At 41.5% G+C, this 10,025-nt stretch overlaps 1 long non-coding RNA gene across 1 annotated transcript; it reads right to left on the bottom strand.

Annotated features, from left to right (window-relative positions):
- Positions 1 to 6,801: 6,801 nt before the first annotated feature.
- On the bottom strand, positions 6,802 to 7,788 carry LOC123425963. Its single transcript, XR_006621958.1, has 2 exons — positions 7,139 to 7,788; positions 6,802 to 7,036 (listed from the first exon to the last, which is right to left on the bottom strand). It is a non-coding gene; the product is annotated as an uncharacterized LOC123425963 (long non-coding RNA).
- Between the last annotated feature and the right edge of the window lie 2,237 nt (positions 7,789 to 10,025).

The following is a 10,025-nucleotide window of genomic DNA, read 5'->3' as shown; positions in this document are numbered from 1 at the left end:
ACAAGCCTGCACGGTGCAGCCACCCCCGCAGGCCGCGCCATGGGGGCTTGTGGGCACCCTATTGGCCCACTTGCCCCCCTCTTTCGCTATATGGAGGGTTTCGTCCAGAAAAAAATCAGGAGGGAGCTTTTCCGTGGTTTCGCCGCCGCCACGAGGCAGAACTTGAGCAGAACCAATCTAGAGCTCCGGCAGGACGATCCTGCCGGGGAAACTTCCCTCCCGGAGGGGGAAATCGTCGCCATAGTCATCACCAACACTCCTCTCATCGGAGGGGACTCGTCACCATCAACATCTTCGTCAGCACCATCTCATCTCCAAACCCTAGTTCATCTCTTGTAACCAATCTCCGTCTCGCGACTCCGATTGGTACTTGTAAGGTTGCTAGTAGTGTTGATTACTCTTTGTAGTTGATGCTAGTTGGATTACTTGGTGGAAGAGTTTATGTTCCGATCCTTGATGCTACTCATTACACCTCTGATCATGATTATGATTATGCTTTGTGAGTAGTTACTTTTGTTCCTGAGGACATGGGATAAGTCATGCTAATAATAGTCATGTGAATTTGGTATTCGTTCGGTATTTTCATATGTTGTATGTTGTTTTTCCTCTAGTGGTGTTATGTGAACGTCGACTACATAACACTTCACCATTATTTGTGCCTAGAGGAAGGCATTGGGAAGTAGTAAGTAGATGATGGGTTGCTAGAGTGACAGAAGCTTAAACCCTAGTTTATGCGTTACTTCGTAAGGGGCTGATTTCGATCCACTAGTTTGATGCTATGGTTAGACTTTGTCTTAATTCTTCTTTCGTAGTTGCGGATGCTTGTGAGAGGGGTTAATCATAAGTGGTATGCTTGTCCAAGTAAGGGCAGTACCCAAGCGCCGGTCCACCCACATATCGAACTATCAAAGTAACGAACGCGAATCATATGAACACGATGAAACTAGCATGACAGAAATTCCCGTGTGTCCTTGGGAGCGTTTTTCCTCTTATAAGACTTTGTCCAAGCTTGTCCCTTGCTACAAAAGGGATTGGACCACTTTGTTGCACCGTTGCTACTTTTGTTACTTGTTGCTTGCTACGAATCATCTCACCACACAATCACTTGTTACCGACAATTTCAGTGCTTGCAGATTTTTCCTTGCTGAAAACCACTTGTTAGATCCTTCTGCTCCTCATTGGGTTCGACACTCTTACTTATTGAAAGGACTATGATTGATCCCCTATACTTGTGGGTCATCAGCCCGCACGGTGCGGAGCACGTATACGTCCAGTTTGTTTGTCTAATTTTTGGTCCTCCCTCCCCCTCCTCTCATCTCCTCTCCTCTCCGGTGAGCCCTAGGTGTTATGTGTTGTTTGAAATTTTCCTAGGATGATGATGGTAAACAACAACAAGTAGCGTCCGACTATTCAGTGGATGGATGTGTCTATGTTTTTGGAGTTTTTCACAATTAGATCCGCGGTGCAGTTTTGGAGTTTTTCACATTCCGATTTGCAAATTATGCATGTGCAGTTGTTGTCCATAGCTCGAGATGCAGCACCATAGTGGCGAGAAAATTGAGACATCGGGTCAGCCGCTTCATCACCGCGAGTGCAGTTCGTGAAGAGTGTTCCTGCAATTTTTTTGGTGGCACGATCCCCGAGCAGTTTGCTCATGCGCTTGTATCCCATCTCCTCCATGACATTATCAACATCGTCGGTCAGCTAGAAAGCACTGACGAAAAATAGGTTCTATTATGAAGTAAAAAATATAGAAAAAGTGAGGGGGTGCGATTCGCTTGCTCCTCGTGTGCAATTTCCATGGGATTTGATGTGGTGCTCAATGTGAGGTGCAAATTTCAGTTGAAGTCACGATTGTGCAGTTTTTCTGGGGTGCTTCGGTGTGCAGTTCAATAAGTTTTAAATTATTTTCTAGAGATAGTTTGCAGTGCACTCAGTAAGATAGCGAAAGAATATTGTTGTTAACTTGAAGTTAAGTTTGTTGTTTTGAGAAACTCCGAGAGAAATATAGAATAAACAAATGGATGCAGATGAATGCTGTATTTTGTAGTTTACTCGTCATGTAAAAAAATGGTGTTCATTTGTAACAGTGCTTGTGGTTTGGTTGTTATGTAAAAAAATGTAGACACATGCAGTACACTACATTCGTCCCATGTAGTTAAAGAAACATGATTTGTTTTTTAAAAGTAATTCACTAGTTCATGAATTCACTTATCCTAACCGAAAAAATGCAGATCTCTAATATTGAACTTGTCGTTTATTAACCTTGACCATGTGGTCCACATAAGCCAAGAGAGAAGTTAGAAAAAAGTGAAGAAAACAAGACAAAAGTCATGCCATTCATTAACCTTGATCATGTGGTCTACATAAGCCTACAAAGAAGTTTGAAAAAAGTGAGGGAAACAAGAGAAAAGTAGCGATGCAGTGCCCATGTGGTAGAAATCATGCAGTTCACTTGCCCGTAGGATGCAGTGCGACATTCCATGTGAAACAGTGCCTTCTTCTTTCTAATGCGGTCCACGTGTAGATTTTGGTGTCGCGAAAAATGGAGTGTCCGTATTTTGCTAAAATGAAAACTGCTATCAAACCAAACATGAAACATTTGGGCCTCGTCGATACCGTTCGAACGTTGTATCATTCGCATCGTTCCGATGAGCGGTTTGGAAAAAAATACAAAAATAGGTTGGCTGCCACTCGTAGGCAACAACATTGTTTTCAAAATTCCTTTAAAACCATGAGAAATCTCAACAAATGACCAACATATGGACGTTGCGCCTATTCCATAGCTTTCCAATGCCATATCACGACCTCGTTTCCACAAACCGTTGAAAAAGTGCAGCGAAAAACATACCAAAAAATAAAAAAAAAATTGAAAAACAGTATTATGTGTTTCGGTAAATTTGAAGTACTCTCAAGCCGTAAGGATTTAGCGACTCTAATCTACATGAAAAAGTTCCTGCTCGACGATATCTTTCCAATGTTGTATAATTTATTTTCATTCCGACTAGCGGTTTAGAAAAAAAACGCGAAAATACGCTCGCTGCTATCCATCAGGCGTCCACCATTTCCAAAATTGCTCTTCAACCACAAGGAATCTCTAAAAGTGTTCAACATGACGAAGTTGCAAATTTTCCGTAACTATCCAATGGTATATATTATATTCCTTATTCTCACAAAGTGTTTAAAAACTGAAACAAAAATGTTGTGGAAAAAACACGTGCAGATTTTTGCGACGGAAAGTGCACTCACATTAGTAATGTTGCTTCAAGAATGGTGTGCACTTCCGTTGAGCGTGCAGTTCGGAAGTGTTAGTAGAATAACTATTCTGCTAATATTAACATAATAGACCGACTATGTTAGAAAAATAACTATATATAGGGTGAATCTATTCTAATAACACCCCTTAAGATCTTATTCTGCTAACACCGAGGCTTATTTTGCTAACACTCACCACGCAGCCGCCGCTACCAACTCCCGGTCGCGCCCATCCAACCACCCCACGTAGGCCAGGCCATCCCCAGCGGGTGACCTTGCACCCCCACCTCACCCCCAGCGAGCTCCACCTCACCCCCAGTGTCCTCCACCTCACCTCGGTGCCCGTCCACCCCACCTTATCTACTTGTTTGTTCCACCCACCCACAATGTCTTATTCCTACCACCTCCTACCATAACATGGCGCCCCAAATTCCTCCACATCCTTCTGCCGCAGTCGCCGAGCCTCTCAACCTCCCTCGCCGCGCCGCAACCCTCTCAAACGCCCCGACCGTCGCAAGCTAGCGCCGCCCCGACCAACCAAGCGCACCCCACCCCCGTGCACATCTTCACCAGCCTCAGATCTCGTTGTTGCCTCCAACTCTACGGCTTCTTCCCAATGCCCACACTCTGACGCACACTGAAGCTCCTACTAGCCGCACACCTCCGCACCACCAGAGCTCTCTTCTCCTCCTCCTATAGGGTAAATGCGGATTAGGACCTCCACCAAAACGAAGACGATGAGGATCCCCCCGTCCCGCCCGTCACTCTTGGCAACTGTCATCATCAAGTGGCGCGCCCCCGCCCTAACCTCCCTGTTCTAGGATCTGTGTTGTGCCAATCCGGTCCTTGCTTGGCCCGTGTTCCTGGCGCTAACGATCGCATCACCATCCGCATGAGCTGCGGGAGGTAGGGTGAGGAGGCCACAAGTAGCACGCAGAGCGCTGGCATTTCACCCTCCACTCGTCTCCACCCACAAGTTCAGCATGCCAGCCTCCTTGCAGTTCACTTTTTTTTGTGAAGGGAAAACTGAAGTGGGAGAGGAAGTCGGCTGTGATTTGAATGCAATTCATTATGTGTGTTTAATTTTTGTTTCAATGCAGTCCGCTATGGATTCCCCCACCGCGAGGGGCGCGGGACTGAACTCCTCCCTCTCGCTAGACGACCCCTGCTAGTTATGCCAGTCGTCGTTGAAACCGGTGACTACCGGTGACCTGACCCTGCGCGTCGTCACTTGCTAGAGTTGGTCGGCGAGCCCCGCCACGAGGGGAGCGTGCGAGGATTGCAACCGGAGGATCTTCCTTTCATTCTGAGGCTAGTGGATTTCTAGACAGACATTGTTCTTTTTTGTATGTGGAAGCACACTCTTATGCGTGAACAGTTGTTGTTTCCTGTGTGCATGGTTCACTTCGTTTGTGAATAAAAAGTAAAAGCAATGAAATGTTCTTTTTTTAGTACAATGAGTGTGCCTGTAATCCAATGTTCTTGGCTGATTTTTGTAGCCGCAGTTTGTTACCCACCGTCATCTACTTGCACAAGCAATTTTTTCTGCAATTTCTAAAACAAAATCTCCTATGAAAGAATAAAGAGGAAATACGATGCACACTGGTTAAAAAAAATGTTCACTCCAAAAAGGACTCAACAGCTCACTCCGTTGTGAAAAAAGCAACAAAAACACGCGGCTCACATTCTGTATTCTTGCGGTTCATTTCCATTTAGGTTCACTTACTCCCAAAATGGAAAGTGCAGAAAATTATTATTGAAATTATAGAAAAAATATGCGGTTCATTTCTCTATAGCACTGGGTTCACTTACGCCCGATGTGAAGTGCACTTCACTTCCTCGTCTTGAAAAATTCATGTCGGACAAAACAAAACCATGCAGTTCGCTTGCCTGTCTCATGCAGTGTGGTCTTCAGTCTAAAGCAGTGCATTCTTCTGTGTGATATTCTGTGTGATACGGTTCACGCATCGATTTTTGGTGTCGCGAAAAAACAAAGTGTCCGCATTTCGGTAAAATCAAAATTGCTCTTAAACTGTCAGGAATTAAATAGAATATTCTACAAGAAGATGTTGCTCCTCATTGATATCTTTCCAACGCCATATCATTTTCTTCATTCTGACGAACGGGTTGGAAAAATTTACGAAAATACACTCGTTGCAACTCGTAGACAGCGGCTGTGTTTTCAAAATTCATTTAAAATCATGAGGAATCTCAACAAATGATCAACATATGAAAGTTGCGCCTATTCCACAGATTTTCAATGCCGTATCACATGCCTCATTCCGACGAATGGTTAGAAAACTACAGCAAAAATAGTACCAAAAAATTCATATAATTTGAAAAACAAAATTCCGTTTTCAGTAAATTTGAAACCGCTCTTAAACCTTAAGGAATTAGAGAGAGTAATCCACATGTTAAAGTTCCGACTCGACGATATCTTTTGAACGCCTTATATTTTTCTTCATTCCGACATGCGGTTTGGAAAAAAATGCGAAAATACGCTCGCTACAATGTGTCATGGCCCATTATTTTTGAAACTGCTCTCAAACCACGAGGAATGGGGAAAATTTTCAATATGACGAAGTTGGAAATTTTCCATAGCAATCTAATGTTATATTATACGCCTCATTCTGACAAACGGTTTAAAAACTGGTGCGAAAACGATCTTATACGATTTCAGTTTTTTTCCTTCTGAAATGAGTTTCAGCTATTTTAAATGAGTACAAAAATCTCATACTCTCTTTAATAGTTCTGGGAGCGGATAGTAAGGATTTAGGAATTTCGCCGCTATAGATGAGGAATTCTAGGCCGGACCTTCTTGGAGTAGTATCCCCGGAATGGCAACCTAGTGTTTGAGTGTTCAGTCATGGTTAGAATAAAAAGTTGATGCACCTTTATCAACCGGCACGGGTGCACAGGAGCTACTTTGGGCGACCTATTGAATTGGCTGATGGTGGTAATTTACTAAAATTTCTGAGTTGTCCCGTGCTAGACGGGCATGTAAGAACTCCCTTTTTCGTATAGCCAACCTGATATACTAGTATTAATGTATTATTAAAGCACACGATGACATACTCAGACGTGATCTGGATAGAAGACAAGTTATTGCATTCACTTTTCTTTTGAAATAAGTGTATGTCAGGGATGGCCAGGTCGTCTTTTGTATATTCATTCACATCCTCTTTTTGACATTATCAAATGTACGACAGACGACACAAGTAATATGCAGAATCCAAAGGCCAACGTATTTACTACGTTATCCTATGAGAGATCAATCTTGTTTTTGAAGGTAAATCAGTAGCAATCTGTAGAAAAATCAATAGCAATCATGTTTTTTCAGAATCTGCTCATTTTTCCCCTCCTACTCTGAATGGACTGCCAAAACCCTGGGCGTTGACTAGTTATCCGGAAGGGAACAATGTGTTGTAGCTGTTAGAAATAATTAATATGTATTAATTATGTAATTAATCAATACTATGTCGGTTGTTCTTTTGGCAACCGTCCCTTTTGTAAACAGCCATCTACTGGGTATAAATATCCCCAATATCCATCAATGAGAGAGACTCTTCATTCCAATCATTCGTTTCCTCTCTCTCGTTTACTCTTAATACGTTATCAACATCTTGCCCTAACAGAGCGATTAGGCCAGAGAAACATACGACGGCGCTCGGACGCATCAACAAGGCGTACACGCACAGACCTCCTCGACGCCTCGCGCGATTGCCGGCGTTATCCGGCACGACGAACATCACCAACCCCGGCGATCCACATCTCCGTCGATCTTCAACATTGGATTACCGATGTCAAATAAGACTCGGCCGAGTGCGAAGGCCACGATGAGAGATGAAATTAGGAACCGGTGAAGATTGGTAATTATTCTCACCGTCGACATGGTCAAGGATGCCGGCGCGTGGTACACCGACACCCTCCGGCGCGGAGGCGGCTCCAAGCGCAAAGATCTGCTGCGGTCTTCGGCCTCGACGCGGCTTCTCCAGATGCACGCCACAGGGCGGTAGCGCCCTACAGGCCTCCACTGCTCCGGCTGGACTTAGACGACCAGACTGCCCCAGACGGCGGCGCGGGCCTTAGCCCAGTGGCAACGCGCGGCGTTGCCTCATCGGTTCCAGGCGCGTGCAGACGCACGGCAAGTCGTCGTTCCAAAAGATAGCAGCAACAACGGCGGTGTTTTATTCATTCGTGGATTCCAGGTGTATTCAATGGCCACCGCGTACGCACGCAGAGGAGAGAAGAAGATTGGGGAATCTTATCCTTTGGCAAATTTTGCACTTCAGCCCTTGTAATTTTACTCATTCGTGGATTTGTCCATGCAATTATTTTATGTGCCCTCAGGCTTATGAGTCGCCCCCTGGATTACATGCAAATGCCACATAAGTCAAGTAAATTTATCTTTAGCCCTTTGCTAAATTAATTTTACAAACAAGCCATCAGGCCATTTGAACACTAAAGTCATCATATTTGTGTACGTATGTGTATATATTTTGCATTACGTATACTACCATAGTAATGCTATTGCAAAAGGAAGACTTTGCATAACTTTCGGACACTTACTCTAAAATTTATGCCATATTTTGCATTGACATTTTATGTACTATGCCATTTTAATACAACAAAAATATTTTTGCAATTGAAAGAAATTCTTTTTGGCAAACGTGAAAATTAGAAGTGTCATTCTTAATATGACGAGCCCAAGTTTAATTTACGAATCACAAGGTATTGGTGGCATCTATTGCATATTTTGCAGATTATCCATCATTACTATAAGATCTACGTTCTGTCATTTTGGCAAGACGACTATCTTCAACGTGCTCTACCAAATATTAATGTGTATATAGCCTAAACTTTTATTTGTGAATCACAAGGTATTGATGGCATCTACTGCACATTTTTGCAGATTATCCATCACTACTATGAGGTCTACGTCTTGTCATTTTAACAAGATGACTACCTTCAATGTGCTCTTCCAAATATTAATATGTGACTATCTCAAGATATCATAATGTAATATTGGCATCTACTGCAAAACTTTGCAGACTATCCACTATTACTGCAAGGTCTACATCATGTCATTCTGACAGATGACTACCTTCAAAGTAATTTTTTTAAATATAGCATAATATAAGGTAATAGAATTATGAACATCTACTGACAAAAGTCAGACTATGTTTTCTATTACTGCGAGATCTACACCATATTGGTGTTTATCTTCAAAGTGTTATCCTATATAAATTGAGGCCTACACATATGGTTATAAGACATCAGTCGTACTTGAATTTGCTCCTCCGAAGCATTTATTGTTGTTGTTCACTAAAATATTTTACTCTCCTAGTAAATATTGTTTTTTCACATGTTACTTGAATATGTCATAGGAAACTATGAAAATATGCATATACATGTGATTACCTTCTACTACATTCGTAAAATGCATGGCAATGGAGCCTATGTCACTATTTCTAATTATAGTGTCATCCATCCATCAAGATGGATGCCATAATTTATATCGAGTGTCTCAACCACTATTGCAAGATCCACATCACATTGTGGTTGTTATTTTCATAGTGACAAAGCAATGTTAAAATTGCAAAGTCTATGTTTTTGGCCGTGACTCTAAAGTCACACTTTTTATCACGAATTAAGCCCAAAACATTAGCAACGATTTCATCGCATGCACTATATTGAAGGTTTACACCCCATGTTCACCAAGCATCACCTTGAAGGATTGTGCTCAACAAGATCATTTCATCAATATATTTTATTTTACTCTAAGAAGTAAATTAAACAATGCATGATTATTTCATGTAACACATGGCTATTCTATTGATGCACATATGCATTTTATATGTCACCAACTTCACTTGGTTATCAAACTAAGTACATAATGGACGAATATTTATTAACCTTGAATATTTCCCTTAAGAGAAACATGCTACCATGAGCACATCGCGAATAATCATCCATTCGTTTCTCAAGACCTCAAGTCTATCACAACTCACATTTTTATCGCTCAATCAACTTTAAGTTGAGATCTCATGATCAAATATTTTCATCCGAAGATCCAGTTGAAGAGCCCTCTATACACTTTACATATTCTTATGATAGTCCTACCATTTTCATGATGAAGAAACATGGAATTTCATAAAATCATCAGATTCACCCAACGGGTGCTATTCCATTATTTGAAATTCTTGCTAGCATTGTGAATAATAATCAAGTCATTGGTCATAAAATAGAACCATGATGTATTCAAAGTAAAGTGGAGGCTAAAATGCAACCAAAGATGGAATTATTTCTTAAATAGGGAATATATCGTTTTTGAACAATCAACGACAACTCTCAAGTTTGTCAAATGTGTGGTTATTTAAACATCGTACCTATGATTACCAAACCCTCAAACATATGGTCAAACCACACCACAAATTTATTAAAAATACAAAGAAGTCATTACGATAAATTTGAAAAACCGCAAACTTATAACTGGAAACTATTCTGGTAATGATTGTTCTCAAATCTTCCTCAGAAGGAGAACCAAAAATCTAGTGCAAGAAAAGGTTGGTAAATTCCTTTGCAACCAAGATATGTTTGCATATATATAATAAAAAATCACTAATATTGGAGACCTCATGTAATCTCCTGATTATTCCAAAAATATCATTAGCCTATACTTGTATTATTACAAGCAGAGTGATGTCCAATATCCTATTTTTCGGGCATCGATATTTGATAATTTTTGGATGTATGAATCAACTCATACT

Source organism: Hordeum vulgare, chromosome 2H (genome assembly GCF_904849725.1).
Source record: "Hordeum vulgare subsp. vulgare chromosome 2H, MorexV3_pseudomolecules_assembly, whole genome shotgun sequence".
Taxonomy (NCBI): Eukaryota; Viridiplantae; Streptophyta; class Magnoliopsida; order Poales; family Poaceae; genus Hordeum; species Hordeum vulgare.
The sequence above is the reverse complement of the archived record's forward strand: the minus strand, read 5'-3'. Positions and strand labels throughout refer to the sequence as shown.